We start from the raw sequence: 22,320 nt of genomic DNA on the forward strand, positions 1-22,320 counted from the left end.
TACTACTCTAGACCCTAAAACACTACCCCAGCATGACCCTCTGCACTACCCACACAACACTCCACTACCCTAAAACACTACCCCCAGCATGACCCCCTTCACTACACAAACACCACTGCACTACCTAAACCCTAAAATACTACACCCAGCACAACCCCCTACACCACCCAAACACCACTGTGCTAAACTAAAACACTACCCCCCGCACGACCCCCTACACTACACAAACACCACTGCACTACACCTAAGCCCTAAAACACTACCTTCAGCACGACCCCCTACACTACACAAACACCACTGCACTACCCTGAACCCTAAAACACTACCCCCTACACTACACAAACACCACTTCACCACCCTAAACCCTAAAGCACGACCCCCTACACTACCCAAACACAACTGCAATACCCTAAACCCTAAAACATGCCCCATACACTATAAAAACACCACTGCACTACCCTAAACCCTAAATCTACCCCCAGCACAATGCCCTACACTACCCAAAGACCACTGCAGTACCCTCAACCCTAAAACACAACTCCCTACACTACCCAAACACCACTGCACTACCCTAAACCCTAAAACACGACCCCCTACACTACCCAAACACCACTGCACTATCCTAAACCCTAAAACCCCCGCACGACCCCCTACACTACCCAAACACAACTTTGCTAGACTAAACCCTAAAACACTACCCCCAGCATGACCCCCTACACTACCCAAACACAACTGCACTACCCTAAACCCTAAAACACGACCCCCTAAACTACACACACACCACTGCACTAACCTAAACCCTAAAACACTACCCCCTACACTACACAAACACCACTGCACTACTTTAAACCATAAAACACTACCCCTGGCAGGACCCCCAACGCTGCACAAACGCTACTGCACTACTGTAAACCCTAAAACACTACCCCAGCATGACTCCCTACAGCACCCAAACACCACTGCACTACCCTAAACCCTAAATCTACCTCCAGCACGACCCCCTACACTACCTCAACACCAATGCGCTACCTTAAACCCTAAAACACTATCCCCAGCTCGACCCTCTACACTACCCAAACAACACTGTGCTACCCTAAACCCTAAAACACTACCACCAGCACAACCCCCTACACTACCCATACACCACTGTGCTACCCTAAACCCTAAATCTAACCCCCGCACGACCCCCTACACTACCCAAACACAACTTTGCTAGACTAAACCCTAAAACACTACCCCCAGCATGACCCCCTATGATACGCAAACACCACTGAGCTACCCTACACCATAAAACACTCCCCCAGCACAACCCCCCTATACTACACAAACACCAATGCACTACCCTAAGCCCTAAAACACAACTTCCAGCATGACCCCCTACACTACAAAAACACCACTGTACTACTCTAAACCCTAAAACACTACCCCAGCACGACCCTCTGCACTACCCAAACAACACTCCACTACCCTAAAACACTACCCCCAGCATGACCCCCTTCACTACACAAACACCCCTGCACTACCTAAACCCTAAAACACTACACCCAGCACAAGCCCCTACACCACCCAAACACCACTGTGCTAAACTAAAACACTACCCCCCGCACGACCCCCTACACTACACAAACACCACTGCACTACACTTAAACCCTAAAACACTACCTTCAGCATGACTCCCTACACTACACAAACACCACTGCACTACCCTGAACCCTAAAACACTACCCCTACACTACACAATCACCACTTCACCACCCTAAACCCTAAAACACTACTACCAGCACGACCCCCTACACTACCCAAACACCACTGCACTACCCTAAACCCTAAAACACGACCCCCTACACTACCCAAACACAACTGCAATACCCTAAACCCTAAAACATGCCCCCATACACTATATAAACACCACTGCACTACCCTTATCCCTAAATCTACCCCCAGCAGAATGCCCTACACTACCCAAAGATCACTGCAGTACCCTCAAACCTAAAACACGACCCCCTACACTACCCAAACACCACTGCACTACCCTAAACCCTAAAACATGACCCCCTACACTACACAAACGCAACTGCAGTACCCTAAACCCTAATACATTCCCCCATACACCATAAGAACACCACTGCACTACCCTAAACCCTAAATCTACCCCCAGCACAATGCCCTACACTACCTAAAGACCACTGCAGTACCCTCAACCCTAAAACACGACCCCCTACACTACCCAAACACCACTGCACTACCCTAAACCCTAAAACACGACCCCCTACACTACCCAAACATCACTGCACTATCCTAAACCCTAAAACACTACCCCCAGCATGACCCCCTACACTAACCAAACACAACTGCACTACCCTAAACCCTAAAACACGACCCCGTAAACTACACACACACCACTGCACTAACCTAAACCCTAAAACACTACCCCGTACACTACACAAACACCACTGCACTACTTTAAACCATAAAACACTACCCCCGGCAGGACCCCCCAACGCTACACAAACGCTACTGCACTACCCTAAACCCTAAAACACTACCCCAGCATGACTCCCTACAGCACCCAAACACCACTGCACTACCCTAAACCCTAAATCTACCTCCAGCACGACCCCCTACACTACCTCAACACCACTGCGCTACCTTAACCCTAAAACACTATCCCCAGCTAGACCCTCTACACTACCCAAACAACACTGTGCTACCCTAAACTCTAAAACACTACCACCAGCACAACCCCCTACACTACCCATACACCACTGTGCTACCCTAAACCCTAAATCTAACCCCCGCACGACCCCCTACACTACCCAACCACAACTTTGCTAGACTAAACCCTAAAACACTACCCCCAGCATGACCCCCTATGATAATCAAACACCACTGAGCTACCCTAAACCCTAAAACACTACCCCCAGAACAACCCCCTAAACTACACACACACCACTGCACTAACCTAAACCCTAAAACACTACCCCCAACACTACACAAACACCACTGCACTACTTTAATCCCTAAAACACTACCCCCTGCAGGACCCCCTATGCTACACAAACGCTACTGCACTTCCCTACATCCTAAAACACTACCCCCAGCACGACCCCCAACAATTCAACAACACCATTGAAATACCTAAACCCTAAATCTACCCCAGCACGACCCCCTACACTACCCAAACACCACTGCACTACCCTAAACCATAAAACACTCCTCCAGCACAACCCCCTATACTACACAAACACCAATGCACTACCCTAAGCCCTAAAACACAACCTACAGTACGACCCCCTACACTACAAAAACACCACTGAACTACTCTAAACCCTAAAACACTACCCCAGCACGACCCTCTGCACTACCCAAACAACACTCTACTACCCTAAATCACTACCCCCAGCACTACCTCCTACACTACACAAACACCACTGCACAACCCTAAACCCTAAATCTACCACCAGCACAACCCCCTACCCTACCAAACACCATGGCACTACCCTTCACCCTAAAAGACGACCCCCTACACTACACAAACACCACTGCACTTCCCGAAACCCTAAAACACTACTCCCAGCACCACCCCCTACACTACACAAACACGACTGCACTACCCTAAACCCTAAATCTATCCCCAGAACGACCCCCTACACTACCCAAACACCACTGCACTACCCTAACCCCTAAAACACTTCCCCCAGCACTACCCCCTAGACAATATTTATTATCTACTGGCGGTCTCCAGTATTATCTACTGGCGGTCACCCGTAGAGAGGTATAGTGAGGACCTTGTTTCAATAGGAAAAGCATTTTTTGTTTTCCCAATGACTTTGGCGCCGGTTTACGAATCTTCACGAAATTCTTAAAACTTATGGTCCGCTCCGGTCAGCTCCTATCCTGAAAGTTTCGGAGTGATTTGCCAAGCAGGGGCCGAGAAAAAAGGGGGGTCCCAAAACGTGTTTTTTCCATGTTATTTTCCATAGGAAACTTTAGTTACGGCTACAGCTCGAACTGCTGAACAGAATTACACCAAATTTGGAACAAAGGTAGTGCTTAGTTCAGAAAGTGTCATTTTTTTTAAATGGTGTTAATCCGTTCAGTACTTTTTGAGATATTAAATGAAAGAAATCTTTATATATCTGGGCGGGACCTACTTACACAAGCACAAGCTTGGCTCTAATTGGCTGCCAACACTTCAATCTAGGAAGTGTTGGCAGCCATCTTTGTGCAATGCTTTTTAATTCTCGCCAAACGACGCAGCGCATGCGCTGCACACTACACAAACAGCACTGCAGTACCCTAAACACTAAAACAAAACCCCAGCATGACCCCTTCACTACATAAATACTACTGTACTACCCTAAACATTAAAACACTACCCCAGCACGACCCCCTACACTATCCAAACATCACCGCACTACACTAATCCCTAAAACACTACCCCCAGCACGACGATCCCCTACACTACCCAATCACGACTGCACTACCCTAAACCCTAAAACACTACCCGCAGCATGACCCCCTACACCAATCAAACACCACTGCACAGCCCTAAACACTAACACACTACCCCCAGCATGACCCCTACACTACCCAAACTCAACTGCAATACCCTAAACTTTAAATCTACCACCAGCATGACACCCTGCACTACACAAACACCACTGCACTACCCTAAACCCTAAAACACTACCACCAGCACGACCCCCTACACTACCCAAACACCACTGCACAATCATAAACCCTAAAACACTACCCCCACCATGACCCCCTACACTACCCAAACACAACTGCACTACCCTAAACCCTAAAACACGACCCCCTACACTACACAAACACCACTGCACTAAACCTAAACCCTAAAACACTACCTTCAGCATGACCCCCCTACACTACACAAACACCACTGCACTACCGTGAACCCCAAACCACTACCCCCTACACTACACAAACACCACTTCACTACCCTAAACCCTAAAACACTACCACCAGCACGACCCCCTACACTACCCAAACACCACTGCACTACCCTAAACCCTAAACCACGACCCCCTACACTACCCAAACACAACTGTAATACCCTAAACCATAAAACATGCCCCCATACACTATAAAAACACCACTGCACTACCCTAAAATCTAAAACACTACCCCCAGCATGAGCCGCTACACTACACAAACACCATTGCACTACCCTAAATGCTAAAACACTATCCCCTACACTACACAAACACCACTGCACTACACTAAACACCAAAACACTAGCCCCAGCACGAACCCCTAAACTACACAAACACCACTGCACTACCCTAAAACCTAAAAAATTACCCCAGCACGACCCCCTACACAACCCAAACACCACTACACTACGCTAAACCCTAAAACACTACCCCCAGTATGACCCCCTACAGTAAACAAACACCACTGCGCTACCCTAAACCCTAAAACATTATCCCCTACACTACACAAACACCACTGCACTACACTAAACCCTAAAACTCTACCCCCAGCACGAACCCCTACACTACACAAACACCACTGCACTACCCTAAAATCTAAAGCACTACCCCCAGCATGAGCCCCTACACTAAACAAACACCACTGCACTACCTTAAACCCTAAAACACTATCCCCTACACTACACAAACACCACTGCACTACACTAAAACCTAAAAAACTACCCCATCACGACCCCCTATACTACCCAAACATCACTGCGCTACCCTAAACCCTAAAACACTACCCCCAGCGTGACCTCTTACACTAAACAAACACCACTGCGCTACCCTAAACCCTAAAACACTACCCCCTGCACAACCCCCTACACTACACAAACACCACTGCGCTACCATAAACCCTAAAACACTACCCCCAGAACGACCCCCTACTCTACCCAAACACCACTGCGCTACCCTAAACCCTAAAACGCTACCCCAGCATAACTCCCTACAGCACCCGAACACCACTGCACTACCCTAAACCCTAAATCTACCTCCAGCACGACCCCCTACACTACCCAAACACCACTGCACTATCTTCAACCCTAAAACACTATCCCAGCACGACCCCCTACAATACCCAGACACCACTACGCTACCCTAAACCCTAATACACTACCCCAGCACGACCCCCTACACTACCCAAACACCACTGCGCTACCCTAAACCCTAAAATACAACCGCAAGCATGACCCACTTCAGTACACGAACACCACAGCACTACCCTAAACCTACCCCCAGCATGACCCCCTGCACTACTCAAACACCACTGCACTACCCTCAACTCTAATACACAACCCCTTACACTCCTCAAACACCACTGCGCTACCCTAAACCCTAAAACACTACCCCCAGCACGACCCGCTACACTACCCAAACACCACTGCGCTACCCAAAACCCGAAAAATACTACCCCAGCACGAACCCCTACACTACCTATACACCACTGCGCTACCCTAAACCCTAAAACACTACAACAGCACGACCGCCTACACTACCCATACACCAGTGCGCTACCCTAAACCCTAATACACTACCCCAGCACGACTCCCTACAGCACCCGAACACCACTGCACTACCCTAAACCCTAAATCTACCTTCAGCACGACCCCCTACACTACCCAAACACCACTGCACTATCTTCAACCCTAAAACACGACCCCCTACACTACCCAAACACCACTGCACTACCCTAAACCACGACCCCCTGCACTACACAAACACCACTGCACTACCCTAAACCCTGAAACACTACCCCCAGCACTATCCCTACACTACACAAACACCACTGCACTACCCTAAACCCTAAATCTACCCCCGCAAGACCCCCTACACTACCAAACACCACTGCACTACCCTAAACCCTAAAACACGACACCGTACACTACACAAACACCAAAGCAGTACCCAAACCCTAAAACACTACCCCCAGCACTCCCTACTACACTACACAAACACCACTACACTACCCTAAACCCTAAATCTACCCCCAGCACGACCCCCTACACTACCAAAACACCACTGCACTACCCTAAACCTGAACTATCATCTGGAGAACAACAACGACAACAACTCCTACACCCTGATCGACAACCTCACCTACCTCGTTCTAAAACAGCTTGTCACAACGCCGACCCACATCACCGTTCACACACTTGATGCCATCTTCTCCTCAAGCCCCCATGTCGCCTTCAGCCACGCCTCCGAACTCACCTGGACAGACCACCACTGCATCCACTTCTCCTTCCGAAAACCCCTCACACACCACCGCACCCTACAGATCCCCCGCCGCTGCTGGGGCAAAGTCACTGAAGAACAACTACAAACAAACCTCGCACTCAACCCACCGACCACCCCCACCAACCCTGACGATGGTGCACTCACCCTCAGACGCTGGATGGACGACTGCACCAACACCGTAGCCCCGCTGAAAAATCCCACTAACAGACACCAGCAAAAGAGCCAGCTGGTTCACCCCAGAATTCCTAGCTTCAAAGCACACCTGACGGAAATTGGAGAACAAATGGTACAGCGACAAGACGCCGGACAGCCGCGCTGCCCACAAAGACGCCATCCGCAACCACCAACACCTCATCAGGACCTCCAAAAGGGCCTCCTTCAAAGACCGCCTTGACAACACCGCACACAACAGCAAGGAGCTCTTCAACATCGTGAAGGAACTCTCCAACCCCAGCTCCAGCGCCAACGACATCCTGCCATACAAAGCCCTGTGCGACTCCCTCGCCACCTTTTTTCACCGAAAGATCACTGACATCCATGACAGTTTCAACCCCTAGATGACCCCTACAGGCCTCGACACGCCGGACCCACCACACCCCACCGACCACAACCCCCTGCCAACCTGGGCCAACGTGAGCATCGAGGACACAATCAAGAACATGGGCACAATCCACTCCGGATCCCCTTCTGACCCTCTCCCACACCACATCTTCAACAAAACCGGCAGTTCCATTGCACCCCACCTGCGCAACATCATCAACCTCTACTTCGAGACCGCTACCTTCCCGGAGAGCTGGAAGCACGCAGAGATCAACGCCCTACTGAAAAAACCCAAGGCGGATCCGAGCGACCTCAAGAACTTCCGGCCCATCTCCCTGCTTCTGTTCCCAGCAAAGGTCATCGAGAAGATAGTTAACATCCAGCTCACCCGTCACCTCGAAGACAACAGCATCCTGGACCCCTCCCAATCAGGATTCCGCAGCAACCACAGCACCGAGACCGCCCTCATCGCCACCACAGATGACATCAGGATCCTGCTAGACAACGGCGAGACGGCAGCCCTCATCCTCCTGGATCTCTCCATCGCCTTCGGCACTGTCTGCCACCGCACACTACGCACGCGCCTCCACGACGCAGGGATCCGAGACAAGGCCCTGGACTGGACCACCTCTTTCCTCTCCGGCAGAACTCAGAGAGTCCGCCTCCCCCGTTCTGGTCCGAAGCCTCCGAGATCATCTGCGGCGTCCCACAGGGATCCTCTCTCAGCCCGACGCTGTTCAACGTCTACCCAAACACAACTGCACTACCCTAAACCCTAAAACACGACCCCCTAAACTACACACACACCACTGCACTAACCTAAACCCTAAAACACTACCCCCTACACTACACAAACACCACTGCACTACTTTAAACCATAAAACACTACCCCCGGCAGGACCCGCCAACGCTGCACAAACGCTACTGCACTACCGTAAACCCTAAAACACTACCCCAGCATGACTTCCTACAGCACCCAAACACCACTGCACTACCCTAAACCCTAAATCTACCTCCAGCACGACCCCCTACACTACCTCAACACCAATGTGCTACCTTAAACCCTAAAACACTATCCCCAGCTCGACCCTTTACACTACCCAAACAACACTGTGCTACCCTAAACCCTAAAACACTACCACCAGCACAACCCCCTACACTACCCATACACCACTGTGCTACCCTAAACCCTAAATCTAACCCCCGCACGACCCCCTACACTACCCAAACACAACTTTGCTAGACTAAACCCTAAAACACTACCCCCAGCATGACCCCCTATGATACGCAAACACCACTGAGCTACCCTAAACCATAAAACACTCCCCCAGCACAACCCCCCTACACTACACAAACACCAATGCACTACCCTAAGCCCTAAAACACAACTTCCAGCACGACCCCCTACACTACACAAACACCACTGTACTACTCTAAACCCTAAAACACTACCCCAGCACGACCCTCTGCACTACCCAAACAACACTCCACTACCCTAAAACACTACCCCCAGCATGACCCCCTTCACTAGACAAACACCCCTGCACTACCTCAACCCTAAAACACTAAACCCAGCACAACCCCCTACACCACCCAAACACCACTGTGCTAAACTAAAACACTACCCCCCGCATGACCCCCTACACTACACAAACACCACTGCACTACACTTAAACCCTAAAACACTACCTTCAGCATGACCCCCTACACTACACAAATACCACTGCACTACCCTGAACCCTAAAACACTACCCCTACACTACACAAACACCACTTCACCACCCTAAACCCTAAAACACTACTACCAGCACGACCCCCTACACTACCCAAACACCACTGCACTACCCTAAACCCTAAAACACGACCCCCTACACTACCCAAACACAACTGCAATACCCTAAACCCTTAAACATGCCCCCATACACTATATAAACACCACTGCACCACCCTTATCCCTAAATCTACCCCCAGCACAATGCCCTACACTACCCAAAGATCACTGCAGTACCCTCAAACCTAAAACACGACCCCTACACTACCCAAACACCACTGCACTACCCTAAACCCTAAAACACGACCCCCTACACTACACAAACGCAACTGCAGTACCCTAAACCCTAATACATTCCCCCATACACCATAAGAACACCACTGCACTACCCTAAACCCTAAATCTACCCCCAGCACAATGCCCTACACTACCCAAAGACCACTGCAGTACCCTCAACCCTAAAACACGACCCCCTACACTACCCAAAAACCACTGCACTACCCTAAACCCTAAAACACGACCCCCTACACTACCCAAACATCACTGCACTATCCTAAACCCTAAAACACTACCCCCAGCATGACCCCCTACACTACCCAAACACAACTGCACTACCCTAAACCCTAAAACACGACCCCCTAAACTACACACACACCACTGCACTAACCTAAACCCTAAAACACTACCCCGTACACTACACAAACACCACTGCACTACTTTAAACCATAAAACACTACCCCCAGCAGGACCCCCCAACGCTACACAAACGCTACTGCACTACCCTAAACCCTAAAACACTACCCCAGCATGACTCCCTACAGCACCCAAACACCACTGCACTACACTAAACCCTAAATCTACCTCCAGCACGACCCCCTACACTACCTCAACACCACTGCGCTACCTTAAACCCTAAAACACTATCCCCAGCTCGACCCTCTACACTACTCAAACAACACTGTGCTACCCTAAACCCTAAAACACTACCACCAGCACAACCCTCTACACTACCCATACACCACTGTGCTACCCTAAACCCTAAATCTAACCCCCGCACGACCCCCTACACTACCCAACCACAACTTTGCTAGACTAAACCCTAAAACACTACCCCCAGCATGACCCCCTATGATACGCAAACACCACTGAGCTACCCTAAACCCAGAACACTACCCCCAGCACAACCCCCTAAACTACACACACACCACTGCACTAACCTAAACCATAAAACACTACCCCCTACACTACACAAACACCACTGCACTACTTTAATCCCTAAAACACTACCCCCTGCAGGACCCCCTACGCTACACAAACGCTACTGCCCTTCCCTACATCCTAAAACACTACCCCCAGCACGACCCCCTACAATTCAACAACACCATTGCAATACCTAAACCCTAAATCTACCCCAGCACGACCCCCTACACTACCCAAACACCACTGCACTACCCTAAACCATAAAACACTCCTCCAGCACAACCCCCTACACTACACAAACACCAATGCACTACCCTAAGCCCTAAAACACAACCTACAGCACGACCCCCTACACTACAAAAACAACACTGAACTACTCTAAACCCTAAAACACTACCCCAGCATGACCCTCTGCACTACCCAAACAACACTCTACTACCCTAAATCACTACCCCCAGCACTACCTCCTACACTACACAAACACCACTGCACAACCCTAAACCCTAAATGTACCACCAGCACAACCCCCTACACTACCAAACACCATGGCACTACCCTTCACCCTAAAAGACGACCCCCTACACTACACAAACACCACTGCACTTCCCGAAACCCTAAAACACTACTCCCAGCACCACCCCCTACACTACACAAACACGACTGCACTACCCTAAACCCTAAATCTACCTCCAGAATGACCCGCTACACTACCCAAACACCACTGCACTACCCTAACCCCTAAAACACTTCCCCCAGCACTACCCCCTAGACAATATTTATTATCTACTGGCGGTCTCCAGTATTATCTACTGGCGGTCACCCGTAGAGAGGTATAGTGAGGACCTTGTTTCCATAGGAAAAGCATTTTTTGTTTTCCCAATGACTTTGGCGCCGGTTGACGAATCTTCACGAAATTTTTAAAACTTATGGTCCGCTCCGGTCAGCTCCTATCCTGAAAGTTTCGGAGTGATTTGCCAAGTAGGGGCCGAGAAAAAAGGGGGGTCCCAAAACGTGTTTTTTCCATGTTATTTTCCATAGGAAACTTTAGTTACGGCTACAGCTCGAACTGCTGAACAGAATTACACCAAATTTGGAACAAAGGTAGTGCTTAGTTCAGAAAGTGTCATTTTTTTTAAATGGTGTTAATCCGTTCAGTACTTTTTGAGATATTAAATGAAAGAAATCTTTATATATCTGGGCGGGACCTACTTACACAAGCACAAGCTTGGCTCTAATTGGCTGCCAACACTTCAATCTAGGAAGTGTTGGCAGCCATCTTTGTGCAATGCTTTTTAATTCTCGCCAAACAACGCAGCGCATGCGCTGCACACTACACAAACAGCACTGCAGTACCCTAAACACTAAAACAAAACCCCAGCATGACCCCTTCACTACACAAATACTACTGTACTACCCTAAACATTAAAACACTACCCCAGCACGACCCCCTACAGTATCCAAACATCACCGCACTACACTAATCCCTAAAACACTACCCCCAGCACGACGATCCCCTACACTACCCAATCACGACTGCACTACCCTAAACCCTAAAACACTACCCACAGCATGACCCCCTACACCAATCAAACACCACTGCACAGCCCTAAACACTAACACACTACCCCCAGCATGACCCCTACACTACCCAAACTCAACTGCAATACCCTAAACTTTAAATCTACCACCAGCATGACACCCTGCACTACACAAACACCACTGCACTACCCTAAACCCTAAAACACTACCCCCACCATGACCCCCTACACTACCCAAACACAACTGCACTACCCTAAACCCTAAAACACGACCCCCTACACTACACAAACACCACTGCACTAAACCTAAACCCTAAAACACTACCTTCAGCATGACCCCCTACACTACACAAACACCACTGCACTACCCTGAACCCTAAACCACTACCCCCTACACTACACAAACACCACTTCACTACCCTAAACCCTAAAACACTACCACCAGCACGACCCCCTACACTACCCAAACACCACTGCACTACCCTAAACCCTAAAACACGACCCACTACACTACCCAAACACAACTGCAATACCCTAAACCCTAAAACATGCCCCCATACACTATAAAAACACCACTGCACTACCCTAAAATCTAAAACACTACCCCCAGCATGAGCCCCTACACTACACAAACACCATTGCACTACCCTAAATGCTAAAACACTATCCCCTACACTACACAAACACCACTGCACTACACTAAATACCAAAACACTAGCCCCAGCACGAACCCCTAAACTACACAAACACCACTGCACTACCCTAAAACCTAAAAAATTACCCCAGCACGACCCCCTACACAACCCAAACACCACTGCACTACGCTAAACCCTAAAACACTACCCCCAGTATGACCCCCTACAGTAAACAAACACCACTGCGCTACCCTAAACCCTAAAACATTATCCCCTACACTACACAAACACCACTGCACTACACTAAACCCTAAAACTCTACCCCCAGCACGAACCCCTACACTACACAAACACCACTGCACTACCCTAAAATCTAAAGCACTACCCCCAGCATGAGCCCCTACACTAAACAAACACCACTGCACTACCTTAAACCCTAAAACACTATCCCCTACACTACACAAACACCACTGCACTACACTAAAACCTAAAAAACTACCCCATCACGACCCCCTACACTACCCAAACATCACTGCGCTACCCTAAACCCTAAAACACTACCCCCAGCGTGACCTCTTACACTAAACAAACACCACTGCGCTACCCTAAACCCTAAAACACTACCCCCTGCACAACCCCCTACACTACACAAACACCACTGCGCTACCATAAACCCTAAAACACTACCCCCAGAACGACCCCCTACACTACCCAAACACCACTGCGCTACCCTAAACCCTAAAACGCTACCCCAGCATAACTCCCTACAGCACCCGAACACCACTGCACTACCCTAAACCCTAAATCTACCTCCAGCACGACCCCCTACACTACCCAAACACCACTGCACTATCTTCAACCCTAAAACACTATCCCAGCACGACCCCCTACACTACCCAGACACCACTACGCTACCCTAAACCCTAATACACTACCCCAGCACGACCCCCTACACTACCCAAACACCACTGCGCTACCCTAAACCCTAAAATACAACCGCAAGCATGACCCACTTCAGTACACGAACACCACAGCACTACCCTAAACCTACCCCCAGCATGACCCCCTGCACTACCCAAACACCACTGCACTACCCTCAACTCTAATACACAACCCCTTACACTCCTCAAACACCACTGCGCTACCCTAAACCCTAAAACACTACCCCCAGCACGACCCGCTACACTACCCAAACACCACTGCGCTACCCAAAACCCTAAAATACTAACCCAGCATGAACCCCTATACTACCTATACACCACTGCGCTACCCTAAACCCTAAAACACTACAACAGCACGACCGCCTACACTACCCATACACCAGTGCGCTACCCTAAACCCTAATACACTACCCCAGCACGACTCCCTACAGCACCCGAACACCACTGCACTACCCTAAACCCTAAATCTACCTCCAGCACGACCCCCTACACTACCCAAACACCACTGCACTATCTTCAACCCTAAAACACGACCCCCTACACTACCCAAACACCACTGCACTACCCTAAACCACGACCCCCTGCACTACACAAACACCACTGCACTACCCTAAACCCTGAAACACTACCCCCAGCACTCCCTACTACACTACACAAACACCACTGCACTACCCTAAACCCTAAATCTACCCCCAGCACGACCCCCTACACTACCAAAACACCACTGCACTACCCTAAACCTGAACTATCATCTGGAGAACAACAACGACAACAACTCCTACACCCTGATCGACAACCTCACCTACCTCATTCTAAAACAGCTTGTCACAACGCCGACCCACATCGCCGTTCACACACTTGATGCCATCTTCTCCTCAAGCCCCCATGTCGCCTTCAGCCACGCCTCCGAACTCACCTGGACAGACCACCACTGCATCCACTTCTCCTTCCGAAAACCCCTCACACACCACCGCACCCTACAGATCCCCCACCGCTGCTGAGGCAAAGTCACTGAAGAACATCTACAAACAAACCTCGCACTCAACCCACTGACCAACCCCACCAACCCTGACGATGGTGCACTCACCCTCAGACGCTGGATGGACGACTGCACCAACACCTTAGCCCCGCTGAAAAATCCCACCAACAGACACCAGCAAAAGAGCCAGCTGGTTCACCCCAGAATTCCTAGCTTCAAAGCACACCTGCCGGAAATTGGAGAACAAATGGTACAGCGACTAGACGCCGGACAGCCGCGCTGCCCACAAAGACGCCATCCGCAACCACCACCACCTCATCAGGACCTCCAAAAGGGCCTCCTTCAAAGACCGCCTTGACAACACCGCACACAACAGCAAAGAGCTCTTCAACATCGTGAAGGAACTCTCCAACCCCAGCTCCAGCGCCAACGACATCCTGCCATACAAAGCCCTGTGCGACTCCCTCGCCACCTTCTTTCACCGAAAGATCACTGCCATCCATGACAGTTTCAACCCCTAGATGACCCCTACAGGCCTCGACACACCGGACCCACCACACCCCACCGACCACAACCCCCTGCCAACCTGGGCCAACGTGAGCATCGAGGACACAATCAAGAACATGGGCACAATCCACTCCGGATCCCCTTCTGACCCTCTCCCACACCACATCTTCAACAAAACCGGCAGTTCCATTGCACCCCACCTGCGCAACATCATCAACCTCTACTTCGAGACCGCTACCTTCCCGGAGAGCTGGAAGCACGCAGAGATCAACCCCCTACTGAAAAAACCCAAGGCGGATCCGAGCGACCTCAAGAACTTCCGGCCCATCTCCCTGCTTCTGTTCCCAGCAAAGGTCATCGAGAAGATAGTTAACATCCAGCTCACCCGTCACCTCGAAGACAACAGCATCCTGGACCCCTCCCAATCAGGATTCCGCAGCAACCACAGCACCGAGACCGCCCTCATCGCCACCACAGATGATATCAGGATCCTGCTAGACAACGGCGAGACGGCAGCCCTCATCCTCCTGGATCTCTCCATCGCCTTCGGCACCGTCTGCCACCGCACACTACGCACGCCCCTCCTCGACGCAGGGATCCGAGACAAGGCCCTGGACTGGACCACCTCTTTCCTCTCCGGCAGAACTCAGAGAGTCCGCCTCCCCCCGTTCTGGTCCGAAGCCTCCGAGATCATCTGCGGCGTCCCACAGGGATCCTCTCTCGACGCTGTTCAACGTCTACCCAAACACAACTGCACTACCCTAAACCCTAAAACACGACCCCCTAAACTACACACACACCACTGCACTAACCTAAACCCTAAAACACTACCCCCTACACTGCACAAACACCACTGCACTACTTTAAACCATAAAACACTACCCCCGGCAGGACCCGCCAACGCTGCACAAACGCTACTGCACTACCGTAAACCCTAAAACACTACCCCAGCATGACTCCCTACAGCACCCAAACACCACTGCACTACCCTAAACCCTAAATCTACCTCCAGCACGACCCCCTACACTACCTCAACACCAATTCGCTACCTTAAACCCTAAAACACTATCCCCAGCTCGACCCTCTACACTACCCAAACAGCACTGTGCTACCCTAAACCCTAAAACACTACCACCAGCACAACCCCCTACACTACCCATACACCACTGTGCTACCCTAAACCCTAAATCTAACCCCCGCACGACCCCCTACAAGAACCAAACACAACTTTGCTAGACTAAACCCTAAAACACTACCCCATCATGACCCCCTATGATACGCAAACACCACTGAGCTACCCTAAACCATAAAACACTCCCCCAGCACAACCCCCCTGCACTACACAAACACCAATGCACTACCCTAAGCCCTAAAACACAACTTCCAGCACGACCCCCTAAACCCTTAAACATTCCCCCATACACTATATAAACACCACTGCACTACCCTTATCCCTAAATCTACCCCCAAATCTACCCTCAGCACAATGCCCTACACTACCCAAAGATCACTGCAGTACCCTCAAACCTAAATCACGACCCCCTACACTACCCAAACACCACTGCACTACCCTAAACCCTAAAACACGACACCCTACACTACACAAACGCAACTGCAGTACCCTAAACCCTAATACATTCCCCCATACACCATAAGAACACCACTGCACTACCCTAAACCCTCAATCTACCCCCCAGCACAATGCCCTACACTACCCAAAGACCACTGCAGTACCCTCAACCCTAAAACACGACCCCCTACACTACCCAAACACCACTGCACTACCCTAAACCCTAAAACACGACCCCCTACACTACCCAAACATCACTGCACTATCCTAAACCCTAAAACACTACCCCCAGCATGACCCCCTACACTACCCAAACACAACTGCACTACCCTAAACCCTAAAACACGACCCCCTAAACTACACACACACCACTGCACTAACCTAAACCCTAAAACACTACCCCGTACACTACACAAACACCACTGCACTACTTTAAACCATAAAACACTACCCCCGGCAGGACCCCCCAATGCTACACAAACGCTACTGCACTACCCTAAACCCTAAAACACTACCCCAGCATGACTCCCTACAGCACCCAAACACCACTGCACTACCCTAAACCCTAAATCTACCTCCAGCACGACCCCCTACACTACCTCAACACCACTGCGCTACCTTAAACCCTAAAACAGTATCCCCAGCTCGACCCTCTACACTACCCAAACAACACTGTGCTACCCTAAACCCTAAAACACTACCACCAGCACAACCCCCTACACTACCCATACACCACTGTGCTACCCTAAACCCTAAATCTAACCCCCGCACGACCCCCTACACTACCCAACCACAACTTTGCTAGACTAAACCCTAAAACACTACCCCCAGCATGACCCCCTATGATACGCAAACACCACTGAGCTACCCTAAACCCTAAAACACTACCCCCAGCACAACCCCCTAAACTACACACACACCACTGCACTAACCTAAACCAAAAAACACTACCCCCTACACTACACAAACACCACTGCACTACTTTAATCCCTAAAACACTACCCCCTGCAGGACCCCCTACGCTACACAAACGCTACTGCACTTCCCTACATCCTAAAACACTACCCCCAGCACAACCCCCTACAATTCAACAACACCATTGCAATACCTAAACCCTAAATCTGCCCCAGCACGACCCCCTACACTACCCAAACACCACTGCACTACCCTAAACCATAAAACACTCCTCCAGCACAACCCCCTACACTACACAAACACCAATGCACTACCCTAAGCCCTAAAACACAACCTACAGCACGACCCCCTACACTACAAAAACACCACTGAACTACTCTAAACCCTAAAACACTACCCCAGCACGACCCTCTGCACTACCCAAACAACACTCTACTACCCTAAATCACTACCCCCAGCACTACCTCCTACACCACACAAACACCACTGCACAACCCTAAACCCTAAATCTACCACCAGCACAACCCCCTACACTACCAAACACCATGGCACTACCCTTCACCCTAAAAGACGACCCCCTACACTACACAAACACCACTGCACTTCCCGAAACCCTAAAACACTACTCCCAGCACCACCCCCTACACTACACAAACACGACTGCACTACCCTAAACCCTAAATCTACCTCCAGAACGACCCGCTACACTACCCAAACACCACTGCACTACCCTAACCCCTAAAACACTTCCCCCAGCACTACCCCCTAGACAATATTTATTATCTACTGGCGGTCTCCAGTATTATCTACTGGCGGTCACCCGTAGAGAGGTATAGTGAGGACCTTGTTTCCATAGGAAAAGCATTTTTTGTTTTCCCAATGACTTTGGCGCCGGTTGACGAATCTTCACGAAATTTTTAAAACTTATGGTCCGCTCCGGTCAGCTCCTATCCTGAAAGTTTCGGAGTGATTTGCCAAGTAGGGGCCGAGAAAAAAGGGGGGTCCCAAAACGTGTTTTTTCCATGTTATTTTCCATAGGAAACTTTAGTTACGGCTACAGCTCGAACTGCTGAACAGAATTACACCAAATTTGGAACAAAGGTAGTGCTTAGTTCAGAAAGTGTCATTTTTTTTAAATGGTGTTAATCCGTTCAGTACTTTTTGAGATATTAAATGAAAGAAATCTTTATATATCTGGGCGGGACCTACTTACACAAGCACAAGCTTGGCTCTAATTGGCTGCCAACACTTCAATCTAGGAAGTGTTGGCAGCCATCTTTGTGCAATGCTTTTTAATTCTCGCCAAACAACGCAGCGCATGCGCTGCACACTACACAAACAGCACAGCAGTACCCTAAACACTAAAACAAAACCCCAGCATGACCCCTTCACTACACAAATACTACTGTACTACCCTAAACATTAAAACACTACCCCAGCACGACCCCCTACACTATCCAAACATCACCGCACTACACTAATCCCTAAAACACTACCCCCAGCACGACGATCCCCTACACTACCCAATCACGACTGCACTACCCTAAACCCTAAAACACTACCCACAGCATGACCCCCTACACCAATCAAACACCACTGCACAGCCCTAAACACTAACACACTACCCCCAGCATGACCCCTACACTACCCAAACTCAACTGCAATACCCTAAACTTTAAATCTACCACCAGCATGACACCCTGCACTACACAAACACCACTGCACTACCCTAAACCCTAAAACACTACCCCCACCATGACCCCCTACACTACCCAAACACAACTGCACTACCCTAAACCCTAAAACACGACCCCCTACACTACACAAACACCACTGCACTAAACCTAAACCCTAAAACACTACCTTCAGCATGACCCCCTACACTACACAAACACCACTGCACTACCCTGAACCCTAAACCACTACCCCCTACACTACACAAACACCACTTCACTACCCTAAACCCTAAAACACTACCACCAGCACGACCCCCTACACTACCCAAACACCACTGCACTACCCTAAACCCTAAAACACGACCCACTACACTACCCAAACACAACTGCAATACCCTAAACCCTAAAACATGCCCCCATACACTATAAAAACACCACTGCACTACCCTAAAATCTAAAACACTACCCCCAGCATGAGCCCCTACACTACACAAACACCATTGCACTACCCTAAATGCTAAAACACTATCCCCTACACTACACAAACACCACTGCACTACACTAAATACCAAAACACTAGCCCCAGCACGAACCCCTAAACTACACAAACACCACTGCACTACCCTAAAACCTAAAAAATTACCCCAGCACGACCCCCTACACAACCCAAACACCACTGCACTACGCTAAACCCTAAAACACTACCCCCAGTATGACCCCCTACAGTAAACAAACACCACTGCGCTACCCTAAACCCTAAAACATTATCCCCTACACTACACAAACACCACTGCACTACACTAAACCCTAAAACTCTACCCCCAGCACGAACCCCTACACTACACAAACACCACTGCACTACCCTAAAATCTAAAGCACTACCCCCAGCATGAGCCCCTACACTAAACAAACACCACTGCACTACCTTAAACCCTAAAACACTATCCCCTACACTACACAAACACCACTGCACTACACTAAAACCTAAAAAACTACCCCATCACGACCCCCTACACTACCCAAACATCACTGCGCTACCCTAAACCCTAAAACACTACCCCCAGCGTGACCTCTTACACTAAACAAACACCACTGCGCTACCCTAAACCCTAAAACACTACCCCCTGCACAACCCCCTACACTACACAAACACCACTGCGCTACCATAAACCCTAAAACACTACCCCCAGAACGACCCCCTACACTACCCAAACACCACTGCGCTACCCTAAACCCTAAAACGCTACCCCAGCATAACTCCCTACAGCACCCGAACACCACTGCACTACCCTAAACCCTAAATCTACCTCCAGCACGACCCCCTACACTACCCAAACACCACTGCACTATCTTCAACCCTAAATCACTATCCCAGCACGACCCCCTACACTACCCAGACACCACTACGCTACCCTAAACCCTAATACACTACCCCAGCACGACCCCCTACACTACCCAAACACCACTGCGCTACCCTAAACCCTAAAATACAACCGCAAGCATGACCCACTTCAGTACACGAACACCACAGCACTACCCTAAACCTACCCCCAGCATGACCCCCTGCACTACCCAAACACCACTGCACTACCCTCAACTCTAATACACAACCCCTTACACTCCTCAAACACCACTGCGCTACCCTAAACCCTAAAACACTACCCCCAGCACGACCCGCTACACTACCCAAACACCACTGCGCTACCCAAAACCCTAAAATACTAACCCAGCATGAACCCCTATACTACCTATACACCACTGCGCTACCCTAAACCCTAAAACACTACAACAGCACGACCGCCTACACTACCCATACACCAGTGCGCTACCCTAAACCCTAATACACTACCCCAGCACGACTCCCTACAGCACCCGAACACCACTGCACTACCCTAAACCCTAAATCTACCTCCAGCACGACCCCCTACACTACCCAAACACCACTGCACTATCTTCAACCCTAAAACACGACCCCCTACACTACCCAAACACCACTGCACTACCCTAAACCACGACCCCCTGCACTACACAAACACCACTGCACTACCCTAAACCCTGAAACACTACCCCCAGCACTCCCTACTACACTACACAAACACCACTGCACTACCCTAAACCCTAAATCTACCCCCAGCACGACCCCCTACACTACCAAAACACCACTGCACTACCCTAAACCTGAACTATCATCTGGAGAACAACAACAACAACAACTCCTACACCCTGATCAACAACCTCACCTACCTCATTCTAAAACAGCTTGTCACAACGCCGACCCACATCGCCGTTCACACACTTGATGCCATCTTCTCCTCAAGCCCCCATGTCGCCTTCAGCCACGCCTCCGAACTCACCTGGACAGACCACCACTGCATCCACTTCTCCTTCCGAAAACCCCTCACACACCACCGCACCCTACAGATCCCCCGCCGCTGCTGAGGCAAAGTCACTGAAGAACATCTACAAACAAACCTCGCACTCAACCCACTGACCAACCCCACCAACCCTGACGATGGTGCACTCACCCTCAGACGCTGGATGGACGACTGCACCAACACCTTAGCCCCGCTGAAAAATCCCACCAACAGACACCAGCAAAAGAGCCAGCTGGTTCACCCCAGAATTCCTAGCTTCAAAGCACACCTGCCGGAAATTGGAGAACAAATGGTACAGCGACTAGACGCCGGACAGCCGCGCTGCCCACAAAGACGCCATCCGCAACCACCACCACCTCATCAGGACCTCCAAAAGGGCCTCCTTCAAAGACCGCCTTGACAACACCGCACACAACAGCAAAGAGCTCTTCAACA

This window comes from Triturus cristatus, chromosome 1_1 (genome assembly GCF_964204655.1).
Source record: "Triturus cristatus chromosome 1_1, aTriCri1.1, whole genome shotgun sequence".
NCBI classification, from domain to species: domain Eukaryota; kingdom Metazoa; phylum Chordata; class Amphibia; order Caudata; family Salamandridae; genus Triturus; species Triturus cristatus.